A 20,358-nucleotide genomic window follows, 5' to 3' on the forward strand; every position below is an offset into this window, starting at 1 on the left:
ACACACGCGTGTCTGTGTGTATATACACACGCGTGTCTGTGTGTATATACACACGCGTGTCTGTGTGTATATACACACGCGTGTCTGTGTGTATATACACACGCGTGTCTGTGTGTATATACACACGCGTGTCTGTGTGTATATACACACGCGTGTCTGTGTGTACATACACACGCGTGTCTGTGTGTATATACACACGCGTGTCTGTGTGTATATACACACGCGTGTCTGTGTGTATATACATACACACGCGTGTCTGTGTGTATATACACACGCGTGTCTGTGTGTATATACACACGCGTGTCTGTGTGTATATACACACGCGTGTCTGTGTGTATATACACACGTGTGTCTGTGTATATATATACACATGTGTCTGTGTATATATGTGTGTCTCTGTGTGTATATAGGGTGGTCCAAAAGTCAGGACACATGCAGCTATTGTATTCATTTTAACACAGGCATTAACATGTGTTCATCGTTTAAGTTAACATTACATATTATTAAAAAACTATGTTTTCTTCTGACTTCATTTGGCGGGTCACCTCAAATTATTAAAATAACCCAATGTAATTAATTAAAATAAATATAATAGCCATATCTGACCTTCCTTTTGGGCCATTTAGCACATATCAAAGTGCGTGTAAGTATGTATGTATGTGCATATGAAAGCGTGTAGTGTACGCGTGTGTCTGTGTGTAGATGTGGGGAGCGGTAGTGTAGCGGTTGGTGCGCTGCGCTACGAAGCCGGCGACCCGAGTCGATTCCCCTTCACACTGAAGGCCGCTGACGATTATCTGAAGCGCTCCTGGGCCTCCCCTAGTTCGACTTAGCCTCAAATGAGTGCCTGGTGTGATGTGTAAACATCGCCATTGGGGATACAAAAGCGGCCGGGCGTGGTGTTGGCCACCCACCCCCTCGTGTGCTGGTGGCGACCTTCATAGGTGCTCGCTAACAGCACTTGCCCCAACAGACTGCTAAGGCTATATAGGGGCTCGTTGTCTTATATGTGTATACCGTGGTTGGGCTACGTATATATGCGTGTACATATATATGTATATCTATGTGTGTGCTAGGGTAAGGGAACTTACTACGCTCGAGTTAAGTCTGTACGGCCGGCAGCCGCAATGTGGCCTACCGCTTCAAAACATCCCGCAAACGAGATATCTATCCGGCCACTTTTGATTTAAAGCTTTCGTGACTGCAGGGATTCATATTCTTGGTTCTTTTGGTAAAGTCACGAAAAAGGGGAACAATCAAATAATACAAATATATTGTTTTATATTTTTATTATTTTATTGTTTCCCTTCTACGTGACTTTACCGAAAGAACCAAGAATATTTATCCAGCCACTTGAGCAGAATCTTAGCCGCACTAATTGGGTACTAGAGGGTCGTGTATACTTTCAACCTGGCAGCAACAATATCGCTTGGTCACGTCTCTCAATGCAAGGTTGTCTTGCAGTCACATAGGTGACTTGAGGTGCGCGGGTGTGTGCGTTGATGTGTGGTTGCACGCCAAGGTGCATTAGAAAGTCCGATTCGGCTCCACCCGTGATGTACAAAGACAAAGATCCCCCGTATAGCCTTCACAGACTGTTGTTAGCGAGCACCTATAAAGACGGGAATGGCACACGCGGGGGTGGGTGACCAGCATTGCGCCCGGCCGCCTTTGTCTCCCAAGTGCCGATGTTTACACACCGCACCATTTGAGGCGGAGCTATTGGTGGCCCAGGACCGGTTGAAGATACTCGTCACCGGTCGTGGCCGTGAGCGGGAATCGAACTCGGGTGGCCGGGTTCTAAGCGCAGCGCGGTAACCACTACGCTACCGCTTCCCCGTGATCTACAAGAGCAAACAGAAAGATTCCCCCGCCCCCCCCCCCGTAGCCTTGAACAGTTGGGGCAAATGCTGTTAGCGAGCACACACGCACATACATACATACACGTGTGTGTGTGTGCGTGCTTAGTTTCAACAAGCGTTCCACTGGGTTTCCTCTTTAGTGTGAGTTATCAGCGCTGGCCCAGCACGGTCGCCGCAACAGCCGCAGTGCCCACTGCCACACTCGTTGTTTATAGAAGCCCCCACGCCCTATTGACAGAAGTCTGTCTGCGTCCACTCGAGCCTGGTTCCTCTTCTATGGGGAGGCCGAGACCCGGGAGGAGTCATTGCGGTCTCAGTGACTCACAGGAGTGCGGGCCAGGCCAAGCAGCGTCGCTTACACGGAAAAGCGGCGCGCCCACATGAAGGGAGGGATGGTTCATGAAGGGAGGGATGGTTCATGAAGGGAGGGATGGTTCATGAAGGGAGGGATGGTTCATGAAGGGAGGGATGGATCATGAAGGCAGTGATGGAACATGAAGGCAGTGATGGATCATGCAGGGAGGGATGGTTCATGAAGGGAGGGATGGATCATGAAGGGAGGGATGGATCATGAAGGGAGGGATGGATCATGAAGAGGGGGATGGATCATGAAGAGGGGGATGGATCATGAAGGCAGTGATGGTTCATGAAGGGAGGGATGGTTCATGAAGGGAGGGATGGTTCATGAAGGGAGGGATGGGTCATGAAGGGAGGGATGGGTCATGAAGGGAGGAATGGATCATGAAGGCAGTGATAGTTCATGAAGGGAGAGATGGATCATGAAGGGAGGGATGGATCATGAAGGGAGGGATGGATCATGAAGGGAGGGATGGTTCATGAAGGGAGGGATGGATCATGAAGGGAGGGATGGGTCATGAAGGGAGGGATGGATCATGAAGGCAGTGATGGTTCATGAAGGGAGGGATGGTTCATGAAGGGAGGGATGGTTCATGAAGGGAGTGATGGTTCATGAAGGGAGGGATGGATTATGAAGGGAGGGATGGTTCATGAAGGGAGGGGATGATTCATGAAGAGGGGGATGGTTCATGAAGGGAGGGATGGATTATGAAGGGAGGGATAGATTATGAAGGGAGGGATGGTTCATGAAGGGAGGGATGATTCATGAAGAGGGGGGTGGTTCATGAAGGGAGGGATGGATCATGAAGGGAGGGATGGATCATGAAGAGGGGGATGGTTCATGAAGAGGGGGATGGTTCTCCACAAGGCCTTCCTTCATTTCAGCCGGAGCTGTCCACCCTCCCACTCTCCAGGGCTGAGCTTCGGAAGAAAATATTCCATGAGAAAATTAAGCCCTGGTTTTCTCAAACTCATTTTTCTCTTCGTGTTCACAACGTTGTTGGGGCTATCTTAGTTTTTCTATAGTTAAAATCATTACTGTTCTTATTTTTACTATTACACGTTAATGCCTAACGCCTTTGGTGTATTGATGCTCTTCTTGCTGGTTTTTACAGCGCCTTCGACAGAGTGTTTGAGATGTGTATACAAAAAAAATCGTGGTTTGCTAAGCACAGACCCAAAGTGGCCACCAACGCAAAGCGCCCAGCAAACAAACAATCCTGCCTGATGCTGAGCAATGTGTTGAGTACTTTTAGCTGAAGATGTAACAGATAAAGAGTTCATAGTTTGTATTTTGCAGTTTGTATGCGTTTGTGTTTGTCGGTGTGCGTGCATTCGCGCGCGTGTGTGTTAGGGGCTTCGCTTGACCCAGCAGTCTGTTCAAGGCTACACGGGAAGATCTTTGTCTTTTGTGGTTAACGCGCTGTGCTACAATCCCCGACGATCCGAGCTCACGGTCAACAACGCCGGTGACGATTATCTGAACCGGCTCTGGGCCTCCCCTAGGTCGACTCAGCCTTAAATTTATTACAGTACCCGGGTGCGGTGTGTAAAATATCGCCACTAGGGAGACAAAGGCGGTCGGCGATGAAACAGTGAGATGTGAAAAGACGGGTTAGGGCAGGGTGGAATAAATTGTTAAAATAAAAACCACCATACCCACGGCCTTCGACAAAAAACACGTTTTAAATAACTGGACGTTGCGTTAAACGTATGTAGGTGGAAAACGGTAACCGGTTTACAGGTTGTTTGGTTTGAACAACCCTGCAGTATTACGTAGGTGTACACATACTTGTGGATGTATTGTTGTGTATGTGTGTATCATGTGGTATGTGGATGTTGGTGTGAACGTGTCGTGCGTATTCATGTGTATGCGTGTGGCATGCGCGCATGTGTGTATGTATATGTGTGTATGTATATGTGTGTGTATGTGTGTATATGTGTGTGTGTGTATGTATATGGGTGTGTATGTGTGTGTGTATATGTGTGTATGTGTATGTATATGTGTGTATATGTATATGTGTGTGTATGTGTGTGTATGTGTGTATGTATATGTATGTGTGTATGTATATGTGTGTGTATGTGTGTGTATGTATATGTGTGTATATGTGTGTATATGTGTGGGTATGTATATGTGTATATGTGTGTGTATGTATATGTGTGTGTATGCGCGCTGCGCTATGAACCTGGCGACTCGGGTTCGATTCCCGCTCACGGCCAACACCGGTGGCGATTATCTGAACCGGTTCCGGGCCTCCCCTAGGTCGACTCAGCCTCAAATGAGTACCTGGTGCGGTGTGTAAACATTGCCACTAGGGAGACAAAGGCGGTCGGGCGTGGTGCTGGCCACCCACCCCCTCGTGTACCGATCCGGCCTTCATAGGTACTCGCTAACAGCACTTGCCCCTACAGTCTGCTAAGGCTATACGGGGGATCTTTGTCTGTGTATGTATATGTATATGTGTGAAAGTGTGTGACTTAGCCTCAAGCGAGTATCTGGTGCTGTGAGTGGTCAACATCGCCACTGGCGATACGGAGTCGGGCTCTGCGTGGGGCTTACCACCCACGAACGGGCCTTAATAGGTGCTCGCTAACGGCTTTGCGGGCTGTATTCGTGTGTCTGTGAGCTCAAGCGGTGAACCCGAAAACGTTTGGTTTGACGCCATTTCCTTACTTTTCCCCGTACTGAGATTAAACATTTTTTTTAAATATCCCTTCGCGTGTCGTCATCGTTGTACTTACGCGACTTCTACGTAGTACCAACGACAATTCTGATACCTACGCGACTTCTACGTAGTACCAACGACAATTCTGATACCTACGCGACTTCTACGTAGTACCAACGACAATTCTGATACCTACGCGTCTTCTACGTGGTACCAACGACAATTCTGATACTTACGCGACTTCTACGTAGTACCAACGACAATTCTGATACTTACGCGACTTCTACGTAGTACCAACGACAATTCTGATACCTACGCGACTTCTATGTAGTACCAACGACAATTCTGATACCTACGCGACTTCTACGTAGTACCAACGACAATTCTGATACCTACGCGACTTCTATGTAGTACCAACGACAATTCTGATACCTACGCGACTTCTACGTAGTACCAACGACAATTCTGATACCTACGCGACTTCTATGTAGTACCAACGACAATTCTGATACTTACGCGACTTCTACGTAGTACCAACGACAATTCTGATACTTACGCGACTTCTACGTGGTACCAACGACAATTCTGATACTTACGCGACTTCTACGTAGTACCAACGACAATTCTGATACCTACGCGACTTCTACGTAGTACCAACGACAATTCTGATACCTACGCGTCTTCTATGTAGTACCAACGACAATTCTGATACCTACGCGACTTCTACGTAGTACCAACGACAATTCTGATACCTACGCGACTTCTACGTAGTACCAACGACAATTCTGATACTTACGCGACTTCTACGTAGTACCAACGACAATTCTGATACCTACGCGACTTCTACGTAGTACCAACGACAATTCTGATACCTACGCGTCTTCTATGTAGTACCAACGACAATTCTGATACCTACGCGACTTCTACGTAGTACCAACGACAATTCTGATACCTACGCGACTTCTACATAGTACCAACGACAATTCTGATACCTACGCGACTTCTACGTAGTACCAACGACAATTCTGATACCTACGCGACTTCTACCTAGTACCAACGACAATTCTGATACCTACGCGTCTTCTACGTAGTACCAACGACAATTCTGATACTTACGCGACTTCTACGTAGTACCAACGACAATTCTGATACTTACGCGACTTCTACGTAGTACCAATGACAATTCTGACACTTACGTGAATTCTACATTGTACTAACGACAATTCTGATTTAGTATTTCGGGGCCAAGTAAACAACAACAACAATAATAACATCAATACGTTCAGCGCTTTGTCAATCCACTGCTGGATGAAGGCCTCAACAAGCCACGTGGGTCCTGTGCTTAACGCATTAGTTCATTAATAATATTCTTTTAAAATACAATAATTATATTCAGTTACAGTCTTTATTATTGTACTCATTGTTCATGTTTAAATATATATACGACGACCACACTAAACTATAATTGCGTATGTGTTAATTACTACATACTATTAATATTAAATGATTATGTTACATATTTAATATTCTTTAAAACGTAGCAGGCATTCGTCGACCAAAAATCTTACCTACAATAGAGGTTTGTACTCGTAACGAGTTGGCCACGTTCTGTTCACGTAACAACCCTTACTAGTTGGCTGTCGGGTGGTGGCGGGTTAAACGACACATTTATAGATTTTACGCGATCTAACCCCAAAAAACCCTCTATTATATTTAAATATTTTAGTTTCCGTATTAAGCACCCGATTTTATTATTATCGAGAAGGTTATGGGTACGGACAATGATACATGGAAAGGGTAAAATTACATGCACCCTAAATCATAATTAATCATGATCATCCACGAGTATTGTGCAACATACGTGTAGGTTTCAGTTTGTAACACATCCTGGCACAAATATGTATCACACAATGATTTCATGCCACATTCTCTCCAAATAAAACGATATTCTATTGTTCATGCGATTAATTGTCATTTGGGATCTTGTGTTTTTAAAACCCGTACCTTTTATCAAAGAGACATCCGATGAAGCTTCGGCTTGAAGACAACCACCAATCTGTGCATATCTTCTATAAATCAGTGTTGTAACAAGCAAATAGTGGCTACAGGCGAGTTTAATTACCTGGCGTATACGTGTGATGTATATATGTAGTGAAAGCACAGAGTACGCATACACACCCAGGGCACGTGTGGATATGGATGTGTTCTGACTTGCTTGCGTTAACCCAACACGTCACAACGTGAAAACAGTAAACACAGCACAATGTTCACTTACACAACATACATACCACAATGTTCACTTACACAACATACACACACCACAATGTTCACTCACACAATACACACACCACAATGTTCACTTACACAACATACACACCACAATGTTCACTTACACAACACACACCACAATGTTCACTTACACAACATACACATCATAATGTTCACTTACACAACACACACACCACAATGTTCACTCACACAATACACACACCACAATGTTCACTTACACAACATACACACCACAATATTCACTTACACAACACACAGCACAATGTTCACTTACACAACATACACACCACAATGTTCACTTACACAACACACACCACAATGTTCACTTACACAACATACACACCACAATGTTCACTTACACAACACACACCACAATGTTCACTTACACAACATACACAACACAATGTTCACTTACACAACATGCACAGCACAATGTTCACTTACACAACATACACAGCACGGTTCACTTACACAACACACACACACCACAATGTTCACTCACACAACACACACACACCACAATGTTCACTTACACAACATACATACCACAATGTTCACTCACACAACACACACACCACAATGTTCACTTACACAACATACATACCACAATGCTCACTTACACAACATACATACCACAATGTTCACTCACACAACACACACACCACAATGTTCACTTACACAACATACACACCACAATGTTCACTTACACAACACACACACCACAATGTTCACTTACACAACACACACACCACAATGTTCACTCACACAACAAACACAGCACGGTTCACTTACACAACACACACACCACAATGTTCACTTACATAACATACACACAGCATAATGTTCACTCACACAACACACACACCACAATGTTCACTTACACAACATACACACACCACAATGTTCACTCACACAACATACACACCACAATGTTCACTTACACAACATACACAGCACAATGTTCACTTACACAACATACACACACCACAATGTTCACTCACACAACATACATACCACAATGTTCACTCACACAACATACACACCACAATGTTCACTTACACAACACACACACCACAATGTTCACTTACACCACATACACACCACAATGTTCACTTACACAACACACACAGCACAATGTTCACTTACACAACACACACACCACAATGTTCACTTACACAACATACACACCGCAATGTTCACTTACACCACATACACATCACGGTTCACTTACACAACATACACAGCACGGTTCACTTACACAACACACACAACACAATGTTCACTTACACCACACACACCACAATGTTCACTTACACCACATACACCACAATGTTCACTTACACAACACACACAATACAATGTTCACTTACACCACATACACCACAATGTTCACTTACACAACACACACCACAATGTTCACTCACACAACATAGATACCACAATGTTCACTTACACAACATACACAGCACAATGTTCACTCACACAACATACATACCACAATGTTCACTCACACAACATACACAACACGGTTCACTTACACAACATACCACAATGTTCACTTACACAACATACACAGCACGGTTCACTTACACAACATACACATACAACAATGTTCACTCACACAACATACACAGCACAATGTTCACTTACACAACATACACCACAATGTTCACTCACACAACACACACACCACAATGTTCACTTACACAACACACACACACCACAATGTTCACTCACACAACATACACAGCACAATGTTCACTCACACAACATACACACCACAATGTTCACTTACACAACACACACCACAATGTTCACTCACACAACACACATACCACAATGTTCACTCACACAACATACACAGCACAATGTTCACTCACACAACATACACACCACAATGTTCACTTACACAACACACACACCACAATGTTCACTCACACAACATACACACCACAATGTTCACTCACACAACATACACACCACAATGTTCACTTACACAACATACACACCACAATGTTCACTCACACAACATACACACCACAATGTTCACTCACACAACATACATACCACAATGTTCACTCACACAACATACACAGCACAATGTTCACTTACACAACATACACAGCACAATGTTCACTTACACAATACACACACCACGATGTTCACTTACACATATACACAATGACACACACAATGACACAGACATAATAACACATACACAATGGCACTTACACACAATGTCACGTAAACATAATAACACATACACAATGTCACTTACACACAATGTCACATACACATAATAACAAATACACAATTATACACACAATGTCACATACACATAACACCACATATACAAAATGCCACTTACACGCAATGTCACATACACATAACACCACATATACACAATGACACTTACACACAATGTCACATATACATAATAACACATATACTCAATGACACACACAATGTCCCATAAACATAATAACACATATACACAATGACACTTACACACAATGTCACATACACATAACACCACATATACGCAATGCCACTTACACACAATGTCACATACACATAACACCACATATACATAATGACACTTACACACAATGTCACATATACATAATACATAATAATACATATACACAATGCCACTTACACGCAATGTCACATACACATAACACCACATATACACAATGACACTAGCACACAATGACACATATACATAATAACACACAATGGAACTTACACACGATGACACATGCATATAATAACACATATACACAATGGCACTAACACACAATGTCGCATATACATAACGAAACATATACATAACAACACATCTACACAATAGCACATATGTGTGGGTGCACAATATTACATTTTATTGTTTGCATTTACAAACACCAACATTTTGCTGCATGAATACTGTCTCGATACACAGTACAATGTCTGTTACAGAAAATTAAGAACAATTATTGCTCTCCGTTGCGATATGCAGACACTCACTCACTCACCACCGTCATGGTTACCACTATCACACAGACTAACAAGACGAAGGTACCAACATGTACACACAGACACATGCGTACACGGGACACACACGTATGCAATGTGATGCTAGACACGCAGGCATTCACCACCAATATCATCAATGATACAGGCTTGTTGTGTGTTAAACCGCGTAAATATATAAATGTGTCGTTAATGTGTCGCTGTGTCGGGTTGCTGGCTGGATGAATGCATGCATACACGTGTACAGAGCTTTATTTAGATGATAATATATAACGAACATTTGCGAGTTAGTTTAATGGCAAGCAATTTAGTAACACGCCACCTCACCCGAATATTAAATTCAAAGTGTTTCCAGTGATAAGAGCTTTAGGAATTGCCTTTGATTCGAGCACCAATTAAATCAGACTGTTTGATCTTCCGTACGGTGGTAACGTCAGCCAAGCCCGTACCTTAACATCTGTCACGATCACACACTCTCGATACAGCGCCTCTGTCTCTGCACGCACGTTCATATTCACATAAACAAGCATTCAAGATGTTTCAATGTCTCACATTAATACAATCATCGCACGATGATTTCACGTCTGGAGTTATTTTCGCATTGCTTTGGTGAATGCGGAGTAATTTCAGCTTTGCTTACTATGCATATAGTTTCATATGAAATATTGAAATACTTTATAATGTGTATTTATGTATTACTTATTTAAAAAAAAAATATATATACCTATTCATGTAACCTTTTTTGAAAAGACACGCAACATGACGAGATATTTACATTAATATATGTAACTTGAACGCATCCAGTTGAACTATATACGGTGTGTTTGTGAGTGTGTGTGTATATATATATGGGTGGGGAGCGGTAGTGTAGTGGTTAGCGCGCTGCACTACGAACCTGGCCACCCGAATTCGATTTCCTGTCACAGCCAACATCGGTAAAGAATATTTGAACCGATCCTGGGCCTCCCCTAGGTCATCTCAGCCTTAAATGAGTACCTGGTGCGGTGTGTAAACATCGCCACTGGGGAGACAAAGGCGGCCGGGCGTGGTGCTGACCACCCACCCCCTCGTGTGCCGTGCCGGCCTGCATGGGCTGCTCGCTAACAGCACTTGCCCCAACAGCACTTGCCCCAACAGTCTGTTAAGGCTATACTGGGGATCTTTGTTTTTGTTGTCTGCACAAACGGATGAAATGGCGATGACGCCGATTACCCAGTAATAATGATCATTAATATCGGAAGTGAGCAAATACTTTATCCCACAGCAGAAGCCGGTTTTAAATTAATCTTGAGACTCCTCGTTTGCTGACCTGGGTATGCGATGTTGATGGTTGTTATTATAGTTGTGTTATCCGTCAATTTACACCAATTTACCAGGTGGATAGCACTCATAATCAGTAACACTTATGCTCCATAACAAGATAATCCGTAACCTAGATTTCTGCAAGCATGAAGTCATATGTTAATTCGATATGATCATCCTATACTCATTCAGTTACTTACAGTAAAGACTCGCTAACAGCACTTGCCCCAATCGGCTATGTTACCCTATATACCCCGCCAAGGCTATCGAGGCAAGTGCTGTTAGCGACCACCTCTGATGGCTGGCACAGCGCGCACATAAACACACGACGGCTACACGATTGTGTGTCTGTGTGTGTGTGTATCTGTGTGTGTGTATCTGTGTGTGTATGTGTGTATCTCTGTGTGTGTATGTGTGTGTGTGTATCTGTGTGTGTATCTGTGTGTGTCTGTGTGTGTCTGTGTGTGTGTCTGTGTGTGTGTGTCTGTGTGTGTGTGTATGTATCTGTGTGTGTATCTGTGTGTGTGTATCTGTGTGTGTGTCTGTGTGTGTGTCTGTGTGTGTATCTGTGTGTGTGTATCTGTGTGTGTATCTGTGTGTGTGTCTGTGTGTGAGTATCTGTGTGTGTATCTGTGTGTGTGTATCTGTGTGTGTATCTGTATCTGTGTGTGTGTGTATCTGTGTGTGTGTATCTGTGTGTGTGCATCTGTGTGTGTATGTATCTTTGTGTGTGTATCTGTGTGTGTGTATCTGTGTGTGTGTGTATCTGTGTGTGTGTACCTGTGTGTGTGTGTGTGTCTGTGTGTGTGTGTGTCTGTGTGTGTGTCTGTGTGTGTGTGTATCTGTGTGTGTGTGTATCTGTATGTGTGTATCTGTGTGTGTCTGTGTATCTGTGTGTGTGTATCTGTGTGTATGTGTGTATCTGTGTGTGTGTCTGTGTGTGTATATGTGTGTGTGTGTATCTGTGTGTGTGTCTGTGTGTGTATCTGTGTGTGTGTATCTGTGTGTGTGTCTGTGTGTGTATCTGTGTGTGTGTATCTGTGTGTGTATCTGTGTGTGTGTCTGTGTGTGTATCTGTGTGTGTGTCTGTGTGTGTGTATCTGTGTGTGTGTATCTGTGTGTGTGTGTGTATCCGGCAAAACAACCCCCTACCTCCTCGCGGTGCCGGACGGGCAACTCTGTCGTGGACAGTGCTGTGGGGGGAGTTCCAATTTTGATTGGCTCCTCCCCTCATGGCATATGTGTCCACCACAGGGGCTAAACGGGGGCTCTGGACGGGTGCGAGGGGCTGGTAACCCCTCCACCTTCAATTAATTACCACAAAACCACGAATTAAAGTGAAATATGTAACAACTAAGCTTGTGCCGGAGGCCCCGGGGGGCCAGGCGTCTATGACGTCTCCTGGCCAAACCCCAATTGGCGGAGCCAGGAGATTGAATACCTACCCTCGGGGCTACTCCAGAAACAACGAAAAGCCACTACGGGTGGCCACGTGGAATGTTCGAACGCTCACTGCAGAGGAGAGGCTGCCACTCCTCTGTCGGGAGCTGGACCGGTACCGCCTGGATCTATGCGGCATTCAGGAGGTCCGGTGGACCGGCTCTGGCTCCTGCCACCATGAGGGGTGGACAGTCCTCTACTCGGGACAGCAGACTGCCAAACAACAGGGTGTGGGTCTTCTTTTGAACAAAAGAATGAAGGGGGCGTGGGAGCGTGGCGGTGAGGTGTGGGAAGCTGTAAGCCCCAGGCTACTTTGGGCTCGCCTTCCCATCAACCGGAGGCGAGGAATGGTGGTCGTGGTTACTTATGCCCCCACCGAAGATGAACATCCGTGGAGGGATGCAGGCAAAGCCGATGAGTCAGATGCCTTCTATGACCTCCTGTCACAGGTGCTGGCTAAAGTGGCCCCTCGGGATAGAGTCATCATGTTGGGTGACTTCAATGCCCGAGTTGGTCATGATACTGGCACCTGGTCTGGAGTGATTGGAGGGCATGGGCCAGATCAGCTCAATAACAATGGTAGGAGGCTGCTAGATTTTTGTGCAGCCCATGGGCTTGTAATTACCAACACGCTGTTCCGGCATCGGCGCATCCACACAACATCATGGATGCATGCCGGGTCCAAGCAAGAACATCTGCTGGACTACATAGTGACGGACCAGCGAATGCGAGCCCATGTCCTTGACACCAGGACCTACCGTGGAGCTGATCTGCCCTCTGACCATCGACTAGTCATCTGTAAGATGCGCCTGCCATTCTTCCACTCCGGTGGTGGGTGTACACCCAGGACCCCATTCCAACCTAAAGTGGCCTGGTCTCAGTTATCTGATGAAAGTTGCAAGCGAGAATTTCATCATCGCTTGCGGCTGGGATTGGCATCGTCCCCGACTCCTCCTGATGTCGAGGGTAAATGGGCGAGGTTTAGGACTGTGACTCATGCAGCTGCAATGGCTGCTTTGGGTACACGGTCCAGACCTCCCCAGACACCCTGGATGACAGAGGAGTTGTTCAGGATGGTTGAGAAAAAGCGACAGGCCCACTGTCATCGGCTACAGAATCCCACGTCAGAGAATGAGGAGGCTTACCGCAGCCTTCGCTCGGAGGTTCGGAGAGCCGTGAGGCGCTGCAAGGATGGGTGGTGGTCGCGGGTTGCTGAGGAGATGGAGTCTGCCTCAGTGGCCCGTGATCACAAATCGCTATTTAACTCCATCAAAAAAGTAACCTGCAGCGCCACACCTATTACCATCATTAGGGGAAAAAACGGTGATCCAATTTCCGACCCCCAGGAACAGGTTCGCAGATTTGCTGAGCATTTCTGTGAGGTCCTGGGGGAGGGAAAATCCCACAGCCAGGAAAACATCGTGGCACAAAGTGAGGATGACCCTGCTGAGGCTGCGGTGCCTCAAATATTGGATGAAGTCACCCCCTGTGAGTGGCTGGCTGAGGTGCCATCTGCTGAGGAAGTATTGAAGGCGATCCGGAGTCTGAGACCAGGAAAGGCAGCGGGCAGAGATGATCTCCCAAGCGAAATGCTGAGGGAGGGTGGCGTTTGTGCACAGACTGCCCTATATGACATCATAACAACAGTCTGGACCACTGGACGGGTTCCGCAGGATTGGAAGGATGCCCTGGTGGTCCCCCTTTTTAAGAAGGGGGACCGCACAGACTGTAACAACTACAGGGGCATCTCACTCCTCAGTGTGCCGGGAAAGGTCCTGGCAAGGATTATTCAGCATCGCCTTGCCAGGCACGCTGAGGAGAGGCTTGCGGAGCCCCAATGCGGTTTCAGGAAAGGGCGGTCCTGCACAGATGCCATATTTTCTGTCCGTCTGCTACAGCAGAGGTGTAGGGAATTCCAACAAGACCTACATCTCTGCTTTATTGACCTGGTCAAGGCCTATGATACCATCAGTAGGCCTGGGCTCTGGGTCGTTCTTCGTGCTTTTGGAGTACCTGACCCTCTGCTCACGATCATTAAGGACCTTCATGATGGTGAGCGGGCCCGGGTAAAACTACGTGGCCGGGAGTCAGAGCCATTCCCTGTACACCTTGGGGTGCGACAGGGATGTCCTCTGGCTCCCACATTATTTAACATCTATTTTGACCACGTAGTTCGTGAAGCCTTCAATAGCTGTACCGGGGGAATCTCCATATGGTACAGATATAATGGGAGGCTAATCGATGCCCGGGTGCGGTCAAGGGATGGCTCCCTATTGCTCAACCACGTTATGTATGCTGATGACTTGGTAATAGCTGCTCAGTCAGAGGAGGAGTTGCAGACGCTGCTGCTGAGACTGGAGCGTGCCACTAAGAGGTGGGGCCTTACCATCAGCCCCACCAAAACTAAGCACCTGCCTGGGTATTTTGTACCATCGGACACTCCACCCCCACAACTCCCAATCGGTGATGGGGCAGTTGTGGAGAGAGTGGAGAGTTTCCCATACCTGGGCAGTGTGCTTATGACTGGCTCCAGTTTAACAGCAGAGGTCTCACTCCGAATCAGTCGAGCGGCAATATCTTTTCATCGGTTGCGTAACGCTGTGTGGAAGCTACCTGGTCTGTCGCTCCGCACTAAGCTTCAGGTCTTCTCGGCCACGGTCATTCCCTCCCTTCTCTACGCTTGCGAAACGTGGACCCCCCTAATGGAACATCTTCGCCGGTTAGAAACATTTAGGCTGACCTGCCTACGATCCATCCTGGGTTTAACCAGACTGGATTGTGTGAGGAGCTCACAAATCCTTGAAAGATCTGGGCAGGGTCCCATCGGTGAGCTCCTCCGGCAGGCAAGGCTGGGATGGCTGGGTCATGTAGCCCGCATGCCCAGCCACCGCATGCCGAAACAGCTTTTGTTTGGCCGGATTGAGGGGGCTAAGCGGGCGCGGCACGGGCTAGAGAAGAGATGGAGTGATGTGGTACAGGAGGACGTGGAGCTGAGTGGACTTGCCGATGACTGGTACCAGCGGTGTCAAGATCGGCCTCTGTGGAGGAGGCTCGTGAAGGATGCTACTGGGCAGTTGGAGGCAGTCGCCCTCCAACAACAACGGAGGGCGGAGGAGCGACGCTCACAACAGCGAGCGGAGCGCCGGGTGGCTAAAGCACAGCAGGTTGGCACAGTAGGGGGCACAGGTGGTGCATCAGCCAGTCATCTCAGTCAGTCGACCCGTGGCACCTGGGTCTGCCCCGTGACCTCCTGCCAGCGGGCGTTCGACACTTCACGTGGCCTCAGGGTGCACATAGCCTGGCACAAGCGTCGTGGTGACGTCACCGCCACTTAGTGGCGAATGGCGGTTGTTGTTGTTGTTGTTGTTGTGTGTGTATCTGTGTGTGTGTCTGTGTGTGTATCTGTGTGTGTGTGTCTGTGTGTGTATCTGTGTATCTGTGTGTCTATCTGTGTGTGTGTGTATCTGTGTGTGTGTGTATCTGTGTGTGTGGATCTGTGTGTGTGTATCTCTGTGTGTCTGCTGGTGTGTATCTGTGTGTGTGTCTGTGTGTGTTGTGTCTGTGGACCCCCCTAATGGAACATCTTCGCCGGTTAGAAACATTTAGGCTGGCCTGCCTACGATCCATCCTGGGTTTAACCAGACTGGATTGTGTGAGGAGCTCACAAATCCTTTAAAGATCTGGGCAAGGTCCCATCGGTGAGCTCCTCCGGCGGGCAAGGCTGCGATGGCTGGGTCATGTAGCCCGCATGCCCAGCCACCGCATGCCGAAACAGCTTTTGTTTGGCCGGATTGAGGGGGCTAAGCGGGCGCGGCACGGGCTAGAGAAGAGATGGAGTGATGTGGTACAGGAGGACGTGGAGCTGGGTGGACTTGCCGATGACTGGTACCAGCGGTGTCAAGATCGGCCTCTGTGGAGGAGGCTCGTGAAGGACGCTACTGGGCAGTTGGAGGTAGTCTCCCTCCAACAACAACGGAGGCGGAGGAGCGACGCTCAGAACAACGAGCGGAGCGCCGGGTGGCTAAAGCACAGCAGGTTGGCACAGTAGGGGGCACAGGTGGTGCATCAGCCAGTCATCTCAGTCAGTCGACCCGTGGCACCTGGGTCTGCCCCGTGACCTCCTGCCAGCGGGCGTTCGACACTTCACGTGGCCTCGGGGTGCACATAGCCTGGCACAAGCGTCGTGGTGACGTCACCGCCACTTAGTGGCGAATGGCGGTTGTTGTTGTTGTGTCTGTGTGTATCTGTGTGTGTATCTGTGTGTGTGTATCTGTGTGTGTGTATCTGTGTGTGGGCTTAATGTGGGGAGCGATAGTGTAGCGGTTAGCGCTACGCTGCGCTATGAACCCGGCGACACGGGTTCCATTCCCGCTAACGGCCAACACCAGTGACGATTATCTGAACCGGTCCCGGGCCTCCCCTAGGTCGACTCAGCCTAAAATGAGTACCTGGTGCGGTGTGTAAACATCGCCACTAAGGAGACAAAGGCGGTCGGGCGTGGTGCTGGCCACCCACCCCCTCGTGTACTGTTCCGGCCTTCATAGGTGCTCGCTAACAGCACTTTCCCCTACAGTCTGTTAAGGCTATATGGGGGACCTTTATCTTTGTCTTTTGTGTGCATTTGCACGCACCCTGTGACCTGGGTTCGACTCCCCGTTAACATCAGTGGCGTGGAATAGTTTAACCGCTTCTGTGTTTCCTCTAGGTCGACTGGGCCTTAAAAAGCACCTGCGATTCGGTGCGTTAACATCAGTGTCAATTATTTAACACGTAAGCTTTCGCGACCAATATTATCCGTAATATTGTTTTGACCCAGCCAATACTAATGTACTAATTGGCTGTGTCGGGTGGTGGCGAGTTTAACGACGCATTGATATTTACGCGATCTAACCCCAAAAATAACCTAGTATGGATCATCAATTATAGATACAGGCGACTGGTCGTGATGAATGGGGGTTGTGTATGTAATACATTTACACACACATATATATACCTTGGGGAGGCGGTGGCATTGTGGTTAGCGCACTGCTGCACTTCGAACCCGGAGGCCTGGCGTTAATAGGTGCACGATAACAGCACTTGTGTATACATAGTGTGTGTGTGTGTGAATATATAGTGTGTTTGTTATATATTTTGGTGATGTTAGGGACAACGCGTCATCATGTCGCGGTAATGACCCCGTTCGCCCAGACGCAGATCCATTCAGGCAAAGAGACGCGGCGTGAGCATCGCACACTGGGGCCGCTTTGCACGTGGCCTCTAACCCGCGTCCTGTTGACTCACAAGGGAGAGGAGGAGGAGGAGGCATCAACTACGACTGGCGAGAAAAGGGAGTCGTGTTCCTGACTGATCAATTGCACAATCGAACACGTGGGATCACAGCGACGGTTGAAGCAATCTAAAAAGAAAAAGTTAATCTACGGTGTGTACGTGTGACGTGCTTTGAAGCGAGCGTTCAATTTGCTTCGGGGTTTGCACCCAGAGAGAGAAAGTGCGCCCGAGAGGGTGGTCCCTAGCGGAGACGGAGCGGCCAAATGATCTCGGATTGCTCTACATCGCTTGATCGTGCGGGATGGTGACGGGCTTGTGGAGGAGACTCTTCATCCCGCAATGGATTGGTCATGGCTGCTGCTGCTGCTGCTTTAAAATCGTGGAGTCAAAACTCTCTATTGTGCTGATGCGTTCACTGCGTCGTGTCGATGCGTCCAGGAAGTGGGCGATAGGCATTGTTTACCATTTGCTGTTTACAACTGAGTGGAAACAGCAGAAGCAGAGACGTCAGATATTGACATTGCTGTGAGTGCAGTGCACACAAGCCAAGCAGCCTTCATCAGGGGGCTCTCAGTCTAAGCGATGGCTCCGAATGGAGGAATCCTAACGTGTGAGCCTTAGCATCCCCGATGAAGATAGTGACGCGCAAACAATGAGGCCTTCGTCACACAAAGATGTCCCGTTCAGCCTTTGTCTCTCGGCCATCGTCCCTCGGAGGGTTCTTAGAAGGAACCTCAGAACCCTGTGGAAGTGACAGGAGGAACCCCTCTTGACGACCGCTGCGCCCACAACCCGCGTAGTTGTGTAGCCTTCCTCAGTGGTTGTGAGATGTTGGCAGCGGGCTCCCTTGGCTTTGTGTCCACTGCTCTAAAGTGCACATACCCGCACGCACGTGTCTCGCGTGGGTCAAGATCTCGTGAGGAGCGGTGCACGAAGCGGTTAGCGCGCTGCGCCCACGACAACCGGCAACCCGAGTTCCATCGGTGTGTGGACACGTGCCATCGGTGTGTGGACACGTGCCATCGGTGTGTGAACACGTGCAATCGGTGTGTGAACACGTGCAATCGGTGTGTAAACACGTGTCATCGGTGTGTGAACACGTGTCATCGGTGTATAAACACGTGTCATCGGCGTGTGAACACGTGTCATCGGCGTGTGAACACGTGCCATCGGTGTGTGAGCACGTGTCATCAACAGCACTTACCCCGTCAAACCCTCTGTAATTGCCTAACGGGGGATCTTTGTCTTTGTATATGCGTATGTTGGACATTATACTGGTAGGAACGAAGTTGTAAACTGGGTGTACCAGCCTGCAATAGATTAATGTGTCCGTCCGTCCGTCCCCTTTCAATACTTTAACGAAGTGAAATCTCGTGCTGTTGGGTGTAAAAAAATTCCAATGTTCCTACCAGCCCACCCTGCAAGGACCTGTTTCTATACATACAGACATTAGCTCATACACCTTTGTATTGCAGTAGTATAGCTTTGCACATATACACGCAGTTGCATATAACCACCGACATTTACATAATTACATTATAATGAACAAATCTAAGTACATTTACGCTTGCAAGCGAGTGTATGCAAACATTAGTATCCGTTTGAAGGGGTGTGCACGTAAAGGTGTATTTATGTGTACATTGGGATGTGTGTGCGTACGTGTGTATACAAAGGGGCAGTGCGTTTGTATGTGGATATGAAGGCGAGGAGGTGGGTGCCAATGAAGGTGTGTGTGTGTATGCGGGCGTGGATGAATGTCTAATTTATCTGGATATAAGGGTGCGTGTGTTAATGCGGGTGTACGTATATGTGTATGGAGTAAAGGCGTACGTGTGTATGAAGCGGTGTGTGCGTGGGTTCTGCAGAGACACCGTGGCACACGGTGAGCAGACCCTGGAGGTGATTGGGCGATGTCACTACGCAGGTGTGGGAAGCTTTCGCGCTGCGAGCTGACAGCACAAACGCGACCTGTGCCATCGCAGTCACATCACAGCGTCACGCACGCGACTCCATTCACGCACTCATCCCATTCATTCATGAATTATTTGAACCCAGTTAGCTGTGGTCACAATGGACGCAGTGTCAAGTGTCACAATCGAACTGCAAGCCTGGAGGTCGCGTCCTCTAACGGGTTAAATCACACCGTTAGTGGTTAA

At 47.5% G+C, this 20,358-nt stretch overlaps 1 protein-coding gene across 4 annotated transcripts in view; it reads right to left on the reverse strand.

The window, feature by feature from the left end:
* Positions 1-20,358, reverse strand: part of LOC116952997 (runt-related transcription factor 1-like) — a 155,179-nt gene that overhangs the window by 55,832 nt on the left and 78,989 nt on the right. The window lies entirely within an intron of this gene.

This window comes from Petromyzon marinus, chromosome 49 (genome assembly GCF_048934315.1).
Source record: "Petromyzon marinus isolate PM22_M1 ecotype Great Lakes invasive population chromosome 49, UKy_Petmar_22M1.pri1.0, whole genome shotgun sequence".
Lineage (NCBI taxonomy): Eukaryota > Metazoa > Chordata > Hyperoartia > Petromyzontiformes > Petromyzontidae > Petromyzon > Petromyzon marinus.